General features: G+C 40.5%; 1 long non-coding RNA gene across 1 annotated transcript in view; it reads left to right on the top strand.

Annotated features, from left to right (window-relative positions):
* The window catches only part of LOC116508525, a 123,874-nt gene extending 108,853 nt beyond the window's left edge, over positions 1-15,021 (top strand). The window contains exon 5 of the long non-coding RNA XR_004255355.1: positions 14,861-15,021. This is a non-coding gene — a long non-coding RNA (uncharacterized LOC116508525). The remainder of the gene's footprint in view (positions 1-14,860) is intronic.
* Positions 15,022-16,603: the final 1,582 nt, after the last annotated feature.

Consider the following 16,603-nt stretch of genomic DNA (forward strand, 5'->3'; position numbering starts at 1 on the left):
TCAAGGTGCTAGTCGTCACTTATAAAGCCCTTCATGGTATTGGACCTGGGTACTTGAGAGACCGCCTGCTGCCAATTACCTCCCAAAGACCCATTAGATCACACAGGGTTGGCCTCCTCCGGGTTCCATCTACCAGCCAATGCCATCCAGCTACTACCCGGGGGAGGGCCTTCTCTGTGGCAGCGCTGGCCCTTTGGAATGAACTCCCCGCCGAGATTCGGACCCTCACCTCTCTCCAGGCCTTCTGAAAAGCCGTTAAAACCTGGCTGTGTCGGCAGGCCTGGGGTTGATGAGTTCCCTTCCCCTCTCGATTGTGTGTCTGTTGGTTATTTTAAATGCTTGTGTTTGTAGTTCTTGTGTTTCCCTTCCCCTCTTGGGTTTGTGAGCTGCCCTGAGTCCCGCTGGGAATAGGGCGGCATATAAATAAAACGAAACCTGAAACCTGAAACCTGCTGCTTCCTCCTCCTCTCCTCCTCAGCCGACCGCGCTGGTGCCTGAGGGAGGCAGCGTCATCATTGGTGACAGTGTCAGGCCTTCCTCCCTCCAGCCCCAATGCAGCAGCATCTGCAGCAGCAGCAGCCTGACTCAGCGGTGGAGGCGCGGGAGAGCAACAAAATGGTGCAACCCGCAATCCTGCCTCGGTGTGTCGGCAGCAGCAGCAGTGGCGGCACTGGCTTGGAGGACTTCTCACCCAGCCTTCTGGCCCAGCCGCCTCTGTCTCTGTCACCTCCTACCCCCCTGGGGCACCTCTGCCGCAGAGCCTGGAGCTGCTCTCGCAGGGAGGAAGGGGAGGCAGGGGTGCGTCAGGCACCCAATTGAAGAAGAAGAGCAGATTCTAGATCACCAGCGTGACCCCGGCACAGATCTCGGCCAGCCTCAGCTCCAACAACAGCATCACCAAAGACACGGAGAGCTACAATGATCTGGACGAGTCGCACACGGAGGAATTCTCCTCCTCTGAGATCCTGGACGTCTCACTCTCCCGGGCCACTGACTTGGGGGAGCCCGAGCGCAGCTCCTCCAAGGAGATACATAACAACTTCCATGCTGTCTCCCCCAACCAGCCTCGCCTGGCCGAGCAGCCCCAAGGCTGACCAATGGCGGTGCCCACCCGCCACTCCACTACACCCATGGCGAACACCCCCAGCCTCCCTCCCACACTGGGGTCCCCCCACCCATGTCCAGAGGGGACCCATCCAGCCCGTCATTCCAGAGGCTGCCTGTCAAGGGGAGCTTGGAGGGTGCCAGGCTGGGGCCTGTGGGAGCATCCTCCATGATGGCTCTTGCAGGGACCACCATGGCTCACTTCCATGTGGGGGCTGCCTCTGCCAGGGGAGCCGTGGTCAGTGCAGCAAGTGGCAGGGCCCGCCAGGTGGGCAAGACCCTCACGAACCTTGCTGCTTCTGGCAACGGCATGACCCTCCCTGGAGGGAACCACCCTGGGAATGTTTCTTTCTTCACATGCTTTTGGTAAATGTGCCCGGTCCAATTCTTTCCAGCAATTGAAAATTGTTTCTCACGTGGACAATTATATATTGCGTGTTCTAGAGTCGGCAAACCAGACAATCTCTATAATCTGCACAGACAATGGAACAACAAAAAATATGGTATAGCCACAAGCATTGTGAAATTAAACATATTAGAAACTTGCACTTTCTCTTTTCTTTCTTTTCCATTTAACCAGACTGGGCCATAGCAACGCTAGTGTCGAAATAAATTCTGAAGTGTAAATTTGAAAAACTCTTTAGCAAAAGAAAAATGCTTTTAAAAAAAAAAAAGGTAAAGGAAAAAAACCAGTTTCATATTAGGGTGAAAAAGATATCCAGATCTTTGCTACAATAAAACACTCTAAAGGAAATGGTCTCTTAGGATCCAGAGGATTAAACTTTACCTGTAGACTGATTCTCGCTACACTGAACTATTTGAATAATCCCAGACCAAAGATTGTAACCACATTCTGATGGCCACTTGTGGCTTATGAAAACCCAACAAGAGGCACATATGAGAGCAAGAGCTTCACTTCCCATTTAAGGTACAAATCCTTTGATCCAGGAGATACACGGTATTTTATGCATTTAAAACACTGTTAGCCCATCTTGCAGAATATGAAACCTTCTAAAACTTCTCAGTGCAATTTGGAAGTTGCTAGGATTCAAAATGGACCTAACAGCACAAGAAAGAAAGAAAGAAAAAAAGAAAGAAAGAAAGAAGGAAGGAAGGAAGGAAGGAAGGAAGGAAGGAAGGAAGGAAGGAAGGAAGGAAGGAAAGAAGAAAAGGGAGGGAAGAAGGCAGGAGGGAGGAAGGAGGGAGGAAGGATGGATCAAATTAACCTGTCCTCTTACAAATCCTGTCCGCTAAAATATGTCCAAGAAGACATCCATCTCTCTTGTTGTCCCCAATATCTGGAATATCCTTCATCCAGAGGTGAGACACATCCCTATTTTCCTAGTGGTTTGAAGGTTTTTGAAGACCTGGCATTGCCAATTCACATGGGGTTGATTGAGCACTACATAACTGTGAGGTGGTGTGTTGGCAATTTGATAATCCTCCTTAGTTCAATGGGTGCATATTACTTTTATTTCTTTGATTGTTCCATTGGGAATGAAAGAAAACAGCTTCCTCAGAGAGCTCAGCACAACTTATCTCACAGGGTTATTGTGCTGGGGGAAGGGGAAGAGGAGGAAGGAATATTAGGTATGTTTGCTGTCTTAGGTTACTTATAAAGTAATAAAAGTGGGATAAAAATCAAATAAAAAATTGGCTGCCATGCTATATGTGGTCAGTGACAACGGGAATTTATCAAAAGAAAAAGTAATGAGGCTATTCTCTGCCACATTCTCTGGCTCTCATAAGTATACTCATTTCATCAAATAGTATCTCTGTATTTGGGTAGAGGCATATTTACAAACAGAGGAGAGGGTTGCAGCCACTTACCATTTTTTTAAATTTCTTAGAATGGGTATGGGACTTATATGGAATCCAAGAGTGGTCATAAAAATAATGATGATTCTGGAGGTTGTGCACATACTAAATTACTTTATAGGTTTGATTAAAATGTTCTTTAAAAAACAAAAGGTGTAATGAGTTGGTTAGTTCCAGGTTTAGGCTTAAGGGAATATCCATTCTTTCCCTTACTAAATTCTCAGCATAAGTTTAGTTGTGATATATTACAATTAATGCTTCAAAGGAAGGAGACTTTACCTGTTTGTAAGTAATTCTTGACAAAGAGGTGTGCCGAGGTGGTGCAGTGGTTAGGGTGCAGTACTGAAGGCCACTACAGCTGACTGTTATCTACAGTTCAGCAGTTCTAATCTCACCCGCTCAAGGTTAACTCAGCCTTTCATCCTTCCAAGGTAGGTGACTGTGGGGGCGATATGCTGACTCTGTAAACCGCTTAGAGAACGCTGAAAGCCCTATGAAGCGGTATATAAGTCTAACTGCTATTGCTATTGCTCTTGCTAAATCCATAAAAAAGAGTGTATAGCTATGTCCTTCAGCTTCATTCACAAAGGGGTTGATATACCTTGAAGAAGGTTGATTCAACATTTTATGAACCAAAAATAATTTATTAGTGGCCCTGAAACTATGCCATTAAGTGACAGAAGATGACATGTTTATGTGATTTGTAGAGATTTTTTTCTCCCTCTCTTCTCTAAAATAGCATTATGACTATCAACTTTATGGTGCTGAGATTGTTGTAAGAAACACAATATATTTTGCCTACAATGTGAGTTATGAACAAAGAAAATATTTTTTCTAAAATCAAGTTAAGTGCTAAGAAAGGCAGGCAAATATTTACAGGACATTTACAGGACATTATGATAGGCCAGTCAACTAAAAAGAGATTCATCAAGCCTTTGCACAACATAACAAAGGTATAACAAAGCATGTATAACAGACTGATCAAAAATATTGCACTACACTTACCTAGGTCTATGGGAAACCTATATAATTCATGGCTGAATGAGTCCTTCTGACTCTGCAAAATACTGCAAAAATAAAAACAACACTGTGATAGTTGTATTGGCTATCAGGAAAATAAAAGTGTCCAAACCTCTAGAAACAAGACTCTTTATGAAGCAGATAACATTGGAAATCAAAAGACTATGATATCATGCTCTGGAAAGAGGTGAATCTGGAGTGTCTTCTCCAGGGCACGAGGCATGGGTAGATTAATATGGAGGATAGATTGTTACCCAAGCAGCAGATCCCCCTTTCCACATCGCTGATAGTCCAATGGAATGGCAGAACTGATATGATTGTTTCCAGCTACATCACAAGAGTTACCAGAAGGTGGTTGTAAACAATCACGAACTGCTTCCAGGACTCCGGCTCTGGATTTTGTCCCAAGGTTGACTCCTGAAGCCTTTTCTAGTAGTGAAAATAGCCACAAGGCAGTGGAGGTTTGTAATCAGTGTTTCCCTTCTCCTAGAAGATGCTTCTGCCACTTTATCTGCCATTGGGGTGTAAAGCCCTCTTCTGCCTTCAAAACCGTTGGCCGTCTCTTCCTGTAACCCTGGAAAGGGGCCTTTACGAGGTGCTACCACCCGGGCCAGCTGGACCAAGATTTTTTTAAGCAGGTGTTACTCCTCTATCACTCACCCTTTGTCCTGGCTTGTGACAGGCAGAGCCTGGATTCCCAACCATTGGGCCCAGGATGGTGGTTTTAAATAAGATTATATTTGTATATATCAGTGTAGCTTTTGTATTTCAAGAATTATACATTTGAGAAACTGCATGCTTGATGAAGAGGCCTTAAAACAAATTTGTCCATTTTAGGTTGGCTTAATTAAAGTATTACTTCTATGGATAAGATAGGTATGGATAAGAGAGGAGGACAGCAGGTGGTACTCCAGAGTATGTAGCACTTCCATTTAACATCTGATTAAGTTTGATAACAAGTAGATGGTAGCTCTTTTCCCAGACATAAAAGGGCAAAAGACTTCTTGCTTGGGTTATTACTGCTTCTTAAGATCAAAGGACAAAACCAAATAAACTAATGCCATTAGGCTAGCCAACTGATTGAAAGCATCTCAATCTTTCTCTCACCGAGCTGCTGCTTAAGTATATGAATCTCTGTAAAAGCAGAAGATCATCATAAAAACAAATTATAGAGTTTCTACATCAATATGATCAATGCATTTCTTTAAAACAAACAGCTCTTTCTACTATGTCAAGTGCTTGGCAATTTGAGATTGTAATAAAGGCACTCTTTTAAAAAGGAAATAAAGAAACAAGTGGTTATATAATCACTCAGAGACCATGGAACTGTGGTTTATGCAATTTGTCACAGGGGCCATGAGAACATTTTGTGCAGAGATCCTTTTTTATTTTTTGTATTAAGTCTTGAGAACACCTCAGATTAATTCTGAATTTATTGGCAGTAATATCATGTATACCCTGAGAACAGATGCTTAGTTTGTGATTGTACAAACATTGTTCTTATGGGCTATAAACTATTTAAACACAGTTGAAGTCAACAGGATTTCAGCAGTTTCACTCTATGTAGGTTTAAGGCCTACATGCACTGATGTTCAAAGGAGAAAAAAATCCTTCATCAACATTTCTGTATCAGTATTCTTTAATATGGATAATTTCCAGGTGTGTATCCTCAATTCCCAGAATTCCCAAATTGGAATAGACATTGTTGAAAACTGAAGTCCAGACATTGGAGAGTTGCCAAGGGAAAGGAAGTCTATTCCATGCAATCATGATTTAGCAATGTGATCTATCATATTTGACATCCCAAATTACTCCTTCAGCTTTTCTTCAGAGATATTTTTTTTCCTCCTTCTCCTATTTTTGTTTAAGGGATATATCCTGACTGAAGGACATCTGTAGGCAAAGAAGTCCTAATAAGGATGCTTGTTTATTACATTTGGGTTCTTTCTTCTAGAACCCAGCCCAATCTTCCCTTCCACAGGATGAAACAAGCTTGCTGATTTTTATAAGGTTTGAAAAGGCAATTGAAACTAATGTTATTGATTAATTTTACGGACTGCATCAGAGAGGGATGTAAATAAGTTGTTTGGTTTCCAGAATGCTCAAAAAAACCTAAAAAAATACATTTGATTTTAAACACACAGAATTGTCTTAAAGGCTTTCCCAATACATTACAGTATATAGAATTAACTTTGTTAGAAATGTTCCTTATTGCTAAATGTCTATGGAGACTATCAGTTATTCAGGTCATGGTTGTCCCAAAGGGGCTTTTAAAAAAATCCTTCCATTTCCCACCATCCAGTCAGAGCTGAAGAAGCTACTTGGATGAAAAAAGCACCTTTGGGTTCCTTATTGCTGTGAATGGTTATAAGTATCAATCAGATAATTCAAAGCTAGATGGCTGATCAAGAAGGTTATTTGCATGCTTAAAGGTTCAATACCCAGCATCTCCAAGTGCAGCTTATTATAGGGACTAGAGCTGGGCAAAGCAGTGGTGGGTTGCAGGCAGTACGTCTTGGTACGGGCGTAGCAGTGCCTGCTGGGAGCACCGGGTACCGTTCTGGTATGGTGCTCCAGAGGGCCCACCTGCCCGCCCGAGCTCCTTATCTGTATCTGAGCTCTTCGGCACTTCCGCTCACACACATGGAGGGTACAGCACCTGCACGATGCTCCACCGAACAGTTGGAGCATCGCAGAGGCATCACGGAGGCATCATGAAGGTAAGGATGCATGCACTGTGCATGAGCGTGCGCGTGCTGTGCACGTGCATGTGGAGGACACCAGGCCCCATTGCACCATACCAATTGCAACAGGATCCGGAACCCACCACTAGTGCAAAGCTTCAATTTAATGTTTAACTTAGACTTATTAATGTCCTGAATTGCTTCATCAAAGAGAAGCTCACCAATGTTGCACAGGACTTCGAGGAAGATATTGCCCATCCAAGTTGCTGGTACTGAATAGTCAAAGCAATGATCAGATTCAGTAAAAGCAATGTATTTACTTCCAAACCTAATGAAATGCAACCCTATCAGGATCAGTATGGGACTATTATAGGCAAGGGAAGAAATAGTTGCAAAAAGCATGTAGAAAATGACACTCAAATTTTATTTATCCACCAATCCATCCATCCTTCCAATTTATAATTTCATAATTAAGTGATTCTGAGTGGTATACAATAGTTAAAAATCTTTACAGTACATACTATAAAATATTTTTTAAAAAAATTAAAGGTAGCACAAAAGTAAAACAAAATAAAAAAGAGATTGGGCAAAGGGTAGGTGTTGATAAATACATGGGGGTTATATTAATATTTCCCCAGTCCCCTGGAGTCCCCAGGTCTGCTGATGTAACCAGACTTTGAAGGGTCACTGAAAAGTTGAAAGGGATGAGGTCAGCCTCACTTTAAGGGGAAGCATGATCCTTAAAGCAGAGCCCACAGCAGAGAAAATCTATTGCTTACGACCCAGCAAAGGAAGCGTGCTAGCCATTGGGATCCATCCGCAGCATGCCTTCTCTACTGGTTCCGGTAGATGGGTAGATGTAATTGGAATGATGGAGTCTCTATATTTATTTTATGGCTATAATGTTTAATTGGGGGAGAGGGAACAAGAATTGCAGAGATAGAAGCAATAGCAGAATAGAAGTTGGAACTGGAGTCACTCTTTGCCTTATTTGAATTTCAAGAGGATTAGAGTTAGGGTTTGAGAAGTAGTGTCTAGATTGTGAATATGCTGATGGGCACTTTTTTTATCATTGGCTCCATGTGGTTGGATTTGGACTTTGCATGCTTTATAAATTTAGCGATCATATTTAACACATGTAAATCCCGCTATTGCATCTTTTAAAGAAATGATTCATTACAGCAAGCCATGCTGAGAGCAAACTGAGTTATTACAATGACCGGGACTAACTTACTGAGTAGAGCAATCATGTCATCCCAGAGAGTATGCTTTTACTGTCTCCTATCTAGCAGAGGTTGATTGCCAATCACTACTGTACAGAGAAAGCAAAACACCCTGCAATTGAAGGCCATGAAGTATACACATAAAAAAAGAATAAATAGAAATTTATGGAGTTAGTAGGGTCTTCTAAGCTTCGAGCTCTCCTGCATTGCTTCTGAGGTCAAAATACTTTGGAATAACTTTAGGCTGGGCACAGGGCTGGAATGACATTGGAAAACCACAAGGTTTCTTTGCACTGATGAGCTGTTTTGACTGCTTAGGCAAATTTGAGAAACAGATTATGAGGAAGGTCTTTGCAGGCTTTTAATCAGGTGGTCTATTAACCAGCTCTCTGGGTTTAAGAGAGAAAGCAAATGTCTTGATGTTGCTCTCCTCTCTTTAAGATGTAGTTTGGGCAGAAGGGAGGCTTTTTTGATAAATCTATCCTCTGCTTCAAATATAATGGATATCTCTTAACATTAATTGGCAGTTGGGTTAAGCCCATACTTTGTACCCAAGATAACTATATTATGGGTATTTTATATTTTTGTAAGGGGATCCTTAGTTAATATTTTTGCAGCACTGGGCTTGTCTTTGGCATATTGTCTAACAAGGCCTCCTGGTGAATTTAAATCTCTGACAGAAGGATTTGGCAGAGCTAATGCATGCAAGCAGAAGTGCTTTTCTACTTGTGAATCCAAGACAATACAACTGAGTTGTATGAGGTCGTTAGGTCGGTCTATCAAGTGGGAGAAAAAGAAACAGTACATTTGAGTAGTACAGTACATTTGTACATCTTACATTTGAGTTTGCAGTAGGAAAGAGTCAAGCTTCAAAAGGTGCTTTTGCTTTTGTTGCAATAGTTGCAACTGTTGCAACTGTTACCGCTTCTCAGCATGCCAATGAACTATGGGGGGAAGGAAGGGGGAGATAGAACTTAGGTTTCGGAAGGTGTTTACCAGAGCCAGAAGACTTTCTCACTACAACACCAGATGTCTCCATTGGACAATATGACCTGGTCTAATAGATGGGAGGAAAAACCTAAATTTTAACTTTATGGGTTTGTGTGGGAAATGATTAGATCTGGTTTTGCCTTCATCTTTGCCAATATGATGTACTCAATAAAGTTTTTCATTAAGAGATTGGATCATCTCAGTCATGCTTGTTTTGGTTGGATTCGTCTGTCGGAATATTGGTTCCACCACAAAACCGCGGAGGACAAAATCGTGCTCGACGAAAGTGCGCATTTGACGTCATCACAGCGCGACGAAAACATCGCGCTGTGATCGAAAAATGTAAAAATAAAGCGAAAACCTTACCCTAACCCCCCCAAACCTAACCCTAAACCTAACCCTAAACCTAACCCTTAACCTAACCCTAAATCTAACCCTAAACGTAACCCTTAACCTAACGCTAAACCTAACGCTAACCCTTAACCTAACGCTAAACGTAACCCTAACGCTCTAAACCTAACCCTAACCCTTAACCTAACCCTAACCCTAACCCTAACCCTAACCCTTACCTTTATGTGAATCGGCTTGCTTTAATTTTATTTTTATTTCAATTTTTAATTTTTTTCGTCGCGCTGTGATGACGTCAAATGCGCGCTTTCGTCGAGCGCGATTTTGTCCTCCGTGGTTTTGACGGGTCACGGGAATATTGACAGACAGTTCTTTATGACAATGAGGATAGAGACAATAAAAGATAACTTAGCTGATAAGTTAGATTTTCTAATTTTCTACTACCTTTTTGTTCAACGTAAGGTCAAATGATCCCAGTGTCATGCTCTCTTTTCTTTCTTTTTTTCTGGCATGACAGACATTGACTTTGTAGTGGATTAATTGTACCCTTCGTGATATTAATTTTATCTCCACAATTAAAGTTGGATGCTCTTACTTAGAATCTTTTAGATCTTGTTAAATCAGAAGTCTTAAAAACCAAAATAAGATGGAAAAAAGACCAGAAAATTTCCCTTGGAATATCAGTGATAGTGCAGTTTTATGTCAATGCATTTCCTAGCTCATAAACATAGCAGGAAACTATTGCACATTTCTGATATGCTTCAAATAACTTTTCTGTGGGCTTCAAGTACTTTTCAACTGGCAATGCAGTCTTTGTGCACTTATGCAACAATACACAGTTTCCAGAGATTTATTCTTCCCTGTCTATACTTATATAACCTTTTATTCATCCAAAGCATTGTGATCATTTTTCATAAAGTGCCTTTCCAGCTCAAACACATTAAGCATAAAATGGCCTCAGAAAATGTAGAGAAGCTTTTCCATCAGCTGCTGCTGTAGTCTCTGTGGAAAGACAAAGAGGGGCAATTTTAGACCAACAATAAAGAGTCACAAGGTAAATAATAATGCTTCAAAACAACAACAATGCATCATTAGTCCAATTTGTCTCAAGATACTTCAGGTCATGATATCTTGGGTTGAGAAGCAAGGAGATGACCCTTTCTAATTCCTTCCATGAAAGGTGAATGGATTGATAGTAGAATATAGGTTCAATACAGGGAGTCTTCGACTTACAACAGTTCACTTAATGTCTGTTCAGTGGCATTGAAAAAAGTTACTTAGGATTATTTTTCACACTAACGACCATTGCACCACCAAGATCATGTGATTAAAATTCATATGCTTGGCAAATGACTCATCTTTATGACAGTTTATGAGTTTTGAGTTTTATTGAGCACTTATAGGCCGCCCTTTTCCCTGAGGGGACTCAGGGCGGCTTACAATAATGAGGGAGGGGAGTGCAAGACAAGACATAAAAGAAAATGTGAGTAAAAAAATAATTAACAATAAAAGCACAACATTCACTCAGCATTCGGGCGGGGAGAGAGTAAAGTCCTATCCCCAGGCCTGACGGGATAGCCAGATCTTGAGGGCCGTGCGGAAGGCCTGGACGGTGGTGAGGGTGCGGATCTCCAGTTGCAGGTCCCGAGGTCCTGTGATCCCCTTTTGCAACTTTTTGACAAGCAAAGTCCATTTGGTTTCTTCCATGGGGAAACCAGATTCACTTTACAACCATGTTACTAACTTAATAACTGCAGACATTCACTTAACAACTGTGGCAAGAAAAGACGTAAGATGGGGCAAACTTCACTTAACAAATGTTTCACTTAGCCACAAAAACTTTGGGCTCAGTTTTGGTCATAAGTTGAGGACTACCTCTACTGGTTACAGGACAGTGTACTCCAGGACATATGAAGGCAGCGTACAATTTTAAGGAAGTGAAGGCCAAGCTTTGGAGAGATGGCTTTGTTGTCTAGGCCTTTCCTGCCAAGCTGCCCATCTCATATTTTTCCCCAGATGCAAAACACTTCAAATCTGCCTAATGACATATCCAACGTCGACTCATGCAGGGGTGAATTTCAGCAGGTTCTGACAGGTTCTGGAGAACCAGTAGCGTAAATTTTGAGTATTTGGAGAACTGGCAAATATCACTTCCGGCTGGCCCCAGAGAAGGGTGGGAATGGAGATTTTGCAGTATCCTTCCCCTGCCACATCCACCAAGCCACGGCCACAGAACCGGTAGTAAAAAAAAAAATTGAATTTCACCACTTGACTCATGCCTTCATTAATCCACATAAAAGATTATTAACAACATGTAGCATCAGTAGCATCATAAGTTTGATATCTCAGTGGCATATATTCTGTTTCCTAATTAAAATATGTTAGAAAGATTCAGATCTGGCTCTTTGAAACCACTGTTTTCCATGTATGCAGGCTGCATATCTAAGCTTTAATTTTTCTTTGTATCCAAGAAACAAATCTTAAAGAATACCACATTAAAGATGAATCTAGGCCTTGTATTTAGGTAGACAGCAAGTTGGTCCCTTAATACTTACATTAATATTAAGTGTCAAATTAACATTTTCTATCATGATACGTTTTCCCTAATGTATTTAGTTCAACATTACTTCTTTGAGGTAGAAATAAAACAAAGATAAAAAAGCATTAGCATTCCCTGTTAAAAGGGAAACAACAGCTGGCAAAGATGTTATTGTTTGATGTACCATTGTAATGCCTTTGTAGTTTATCCCAAATTTCAGCGCCTTTCCCTGTCAACTGCAAACAAGATGCCAAAATATAGGAGAAGAATTAAGCTTCTTGACTTACAATTATTTGAATATTTGTTTTATTTCCCAAACTTTTTTTAAAGCCTTCCTGATGAGCAGAATAATATTTCTCAGAGACTGCATCTTCACGTTGCAAGCTGGTGCCCTGATACCTACACTTTTTGCTGTGATTCAGTGTTTCACTAAATGTCATGCTGATTATATGAATGCAATTAAAAGAAGGAAGAAGACTGTGGAACTCTTATACCTTCACTACTAAATTCCCAGTTCAAATATTCCTTTGGAACCTTTTTGGAAAAAGTAGGACTAAAAATTGAATTGCAGGTTCCTGATGACTCTTTGCTGCCTGTATGAGTTACCTGTATTTTTGCAGTCCAGATTCAGTGACCTGAAACAGAAGGAAGTCAATTTGTATCAAGGCCAGGGCAGTATAGGTGAGGATTAAAAGTATCTCCCCCATCTTTTTTGGTAATCTCTGCTACCATTTTATAATTAAAAGTTTGCATCTGAATTACATTCAAACAAACCAACGTTATATACAATTGTCTTTCTCATAGCCAGTAAAGCTAACACAATATACCCATTTACCTTTCCTTAATCGGGTTTCTTCCAGATGTGCTAAGACACAAATCTTAAATGGGGATGCTGAGTATAGTAGGTCTACAGTTCAGAACGTAGGGATTCAGTCCTAGGCTTGTTGGCTGAGAAGTAAATTTCAATGAGCATTGAATGCAATGCAATTGGTCTTTTAAATCCAGGTTTTCCTTTTAAGTCCTCTGGAACTGATACTGCTATGTTTGTTTGTTTGTTTGTTTGTTTGTTTAGTTCGTCACTCATTTCCAAGATAACAGGAATAAGAATAAACATGAATAAGAACACAGGAAATAGATTCAAATAAATGGGGACACTAGGACAAGGGCATTAGGCATGCTGGTGCGCTTATGCATGCTCCTACATGTTATCTGTGATACTTATAGTGCTAAGGCCAGGCAAAATTTTGTCAGTTGCTATTACACAGCATTATCAACGCATATATTTTTAAAAAATTTATGGATAGAAAAGCAGTAAAACCCAGTCACATCTCTTGCAGACTGATGCACATGTACAATGTAGCTGTATTCTGAGGTATGTGTCTTTGTGTGTGTGTGTGTGTGTGTACATGTGAAAGGTTGGGTTTATATGTACAAAGGGGGAACTGGACTATGTAATTAAATCTAAGATTCCTGGGAGATAGTACATTGTTAAAAGACCTCTTTCAGGAAATAATTGGGGTGTGTTTTTGCAACAGTACTGCTGTGCTACATCACTTACAGTCTAGAAATAGCTATAATTCTGTATAGTGATTGAGTCATTTACTAAATTTAGTATCCCAAGAAGAGTACAAATTAAATGACTAACACACACTTGACTTTATCATCTTATCAGTGACTTCAGTCCTGGGAGGATCTTTGTAGTTATAGTTTCATCTTCCCCTCCTTGAGTTTTAAATCAAACTTAAATTGGAGAATATGTCAGAGATTATGAGAATTAACAACTGGTTCTTATAAACAAACTGATTTGATAGGATTGATGTGGAGTCTCAATAGATAATGTTGAAGCTAGATTCAATTTTAATTGCAAGGAAAAATATTAAATCATTAGAAAGGAACTATTCCATGCAGACATAAATACAGAATGGATTACTGATGCTGCCATTATTATTAGTTCTAATGAGGCTAAAATAGGAATAAAAGAAATTATTGGCAAGTAAGCAAAGACTGTTTCTTTTGCTTGAATCATTATATTATTTCACATGAATCATTTGAGATTTAAATTATGCATTTATTTACATTTAGGTCATTACAAAGCTAAATATTAATTCTGGAGGAGTCTATGCAGCAGACAAAAACAATAGGATACTATTGTTACTAGTAGAGAAGGAGGGAGAATAGCCAGGGGCAATAAGCAAACAAAGGGGACAAACATGGATGGGGAGTTGTAGCAGAATTCCACCCCCCCACCCCCCACCCCCGCGAGAAACCAGAGGGAGGAGGGAGAAATCTGAAGGAAGATAATTTGAAGGCAGAATAGAAAAGGACCCAACAAGTTGAATAAAGCTGGGTGTGTGTGCTTGGGGGGAGGACGGGAAGGGAAAAATTGAGGAAAGAGAAAAAGAGACTTAGGAGCTTATATTGGAGAACATAAAAGATATTCTCTCATTTTTTAAAAGGAACTATTAACCTAGCTGGATAACTTTTCCCCGCCCCATTATTAGCTCAACAGATGGTTCTTCTATGTTGAAGCACCCACCCATCTGCCACTGCCAGAGTTGATATATTAATAGCAACCTATCCAAAGAAAAAATAGTTGAACTATGAAAGAGAGAAGAGAATTGTTGTCACCTGACTTGAATATCTGGTATCAAAATAGAAATAATTTTATTATTACTATAAAAAAACCATTCTATTAGAGAATCCCGCTTTCCATAGTTTGAACATTTCCTGTTGGCAAGAATGTTTAAGATGAGACCAATGACAATCTCTTTCAAAAATTCTCTCAGAGAGAAACTTTACACGACCTCTGAGCCTTACGTTTCTATTCAAGCAGATAGCCTCTGACTAGTTTTGTTAAACAGAGCTCATCTAACAAGTCGGTTATTCCTTCCAGATGTGAAGATATAAACTCTCTGACTTAGTAATGCCCAATTTTGGGAAGGTTGAGCTAGATTGACTTCATTGATTTAACTTGAATTCCTATGTTCTCATGAAACTTTTCTGCCCCTCTATTTCTTTAAAAAATATTCTGTCTGGACATTTGTCTATATTGCTTTTAAAACAGGAACTTCTCAGTAAAGCATTTATCATGTGGGAAATTGTATGATTGCAAAATTACCTCTCTGTTTCCTCAGGATTTCTACAAGATTGTTTTCCCTCGTGTTTCTGAGCTTTGGGCAAGAAATTCTGAAGTGCCTTTAAAAAAAATACATTATTTTCCTAGAAGATGAAGAGAGTATTTGCATTAGAGTTGAAATTGGACAGGTCACATTATTTCCTCTCAAGGTAAGCAATGTCACCCAATATGCCTAAAAGCTTAAGAAATAGTAAGCAAAAGAAATTAAAGGCAGGTGATAAGGGAAAAGAAAAAAATAGTTTAAAACAATAGGTTTTTTTTAAAAAAAACTTGGCAACTTTAAAATGTATGGACTTCAACTCCCAAAACTCCCCAGCCAGCCTCCCATTCAGTTGAAGTCCACACATCTTAAAAATTTACCAAGTTTGAAAAAACAACAACAGCCCACTACTTTAAAGCTACACTGTAGCTTTCTATCCTTGAAAACCATTGTAACTTCATGTCTGTACATTAATTCATTAACTTTTTGTCTTTTTCAGGATTTCATTAACTCTCTCCACCCATGTCTTTCTTGGTCTTTCCTTTCTTCTTAACCATCCCTCTTCCTTTATTTATTTTGCAATTTATTTTCTCTATGTGATCAGAGGTGGTATTCAGCCAGTTCTGACAGGTTCTGGAGAACCGGTGAGGAAATTTCGAGTAGTTTGAAGAACAGGAAATAGGCTGCCCCTGCTGCTCCCGCTGCCTCCTAGCCTCCCAGCTGATCTTCTTTTGTTGCCCTGAACAAGAGAACGGAGCTGGAAAGTAGGTTCGTGGGGTGGGCAGGGAATGGGGATTTTGCAGTAAGCTTCCCCCAGGAGTGGGGAGGAAATAGGGATCTTGCATATCACTATTCTGTTTAGCATTTATTTTATTCACTGAAATCATTGTTTGACATTCTGCTATCATGCTTGTACAAATCTCTAAAATGTTTTCTCAGCATTTCTTTATGGCCATTTCATCCAAAATCAGTTCATCCCTTTCATTTTTAATTCCATTCACTTTGCTGGAGGGGAGGCCCCTTGTTTAGTCCTTTTCATTCGCTCCCAAAACATCTTAATGATTCCGACAGTAGACTAAATAATGATTAATTCTCTTCTGAGAATGATAAAACTCTTTTCTAGCCCCCTCCCCAAGTTTCACATCAGGGGTACCTTTCACATTCCTAGTTGGGAAGGGCACATTGATTGGGTTGACTCTTCACAAAGGAAATGGGCCAGAAGGTATCTGGGTTCCATGTTATGCAGGGATTTACAGGTAATGTCTACCATTTTGAATTGCATAGAGAAGTCTCTTGACATCCAATGCAGTACTTGAAACTCCGGTGTTATGTGATTCTGGTTACTTGTACCACCAGCAGGCAGATTACTACTGTCAGCCTCCGCTTTGCTGCTGCTTCGGCTGCCATTGAAACGGGGAGGGGGGGTATGGTATTTGGGAGGGGACTGATTGTTGTGCTGGAGGAAGATTCTGGAGTTTGAACTGTCCACCTTACTGTGCATGTGGAGGAGGAGTGTTTCCCGCCAAGGCCAACGGCACCAGCATTCCATCCTAGTGATGCCTTTCGAAGTTATCTCACACCTGACACTTGGGAGAATTATGATTGGACTGTACATGGGATGCCAAGGGGAGGGGAATGAATTATACAATATATTATTCGCTTTCGCGCCTAAATAATCAGACTTCGCTTTGCCTCGCTTCTGATCATTTATAATTAGTAAAAGTACACTTGATTTCTATCAATGGAGTCCTGTGGTCTTCT

The sequence above is a fragment of the Thamnophis elegans genome, chromosome 4, assembly GCF_009769535.1.
Source record: "Thamnophis elegans isolate rThaEle1 chromosome 4, rThaEle1.pri, whole genome shotgun sequence".
Taxonomy (NCBI): Eukaryota; Metazoa; Chordata; class Lepidosauria; order Squamata; family Colubridae; genus Thamnophis; species Thamnophis elegans.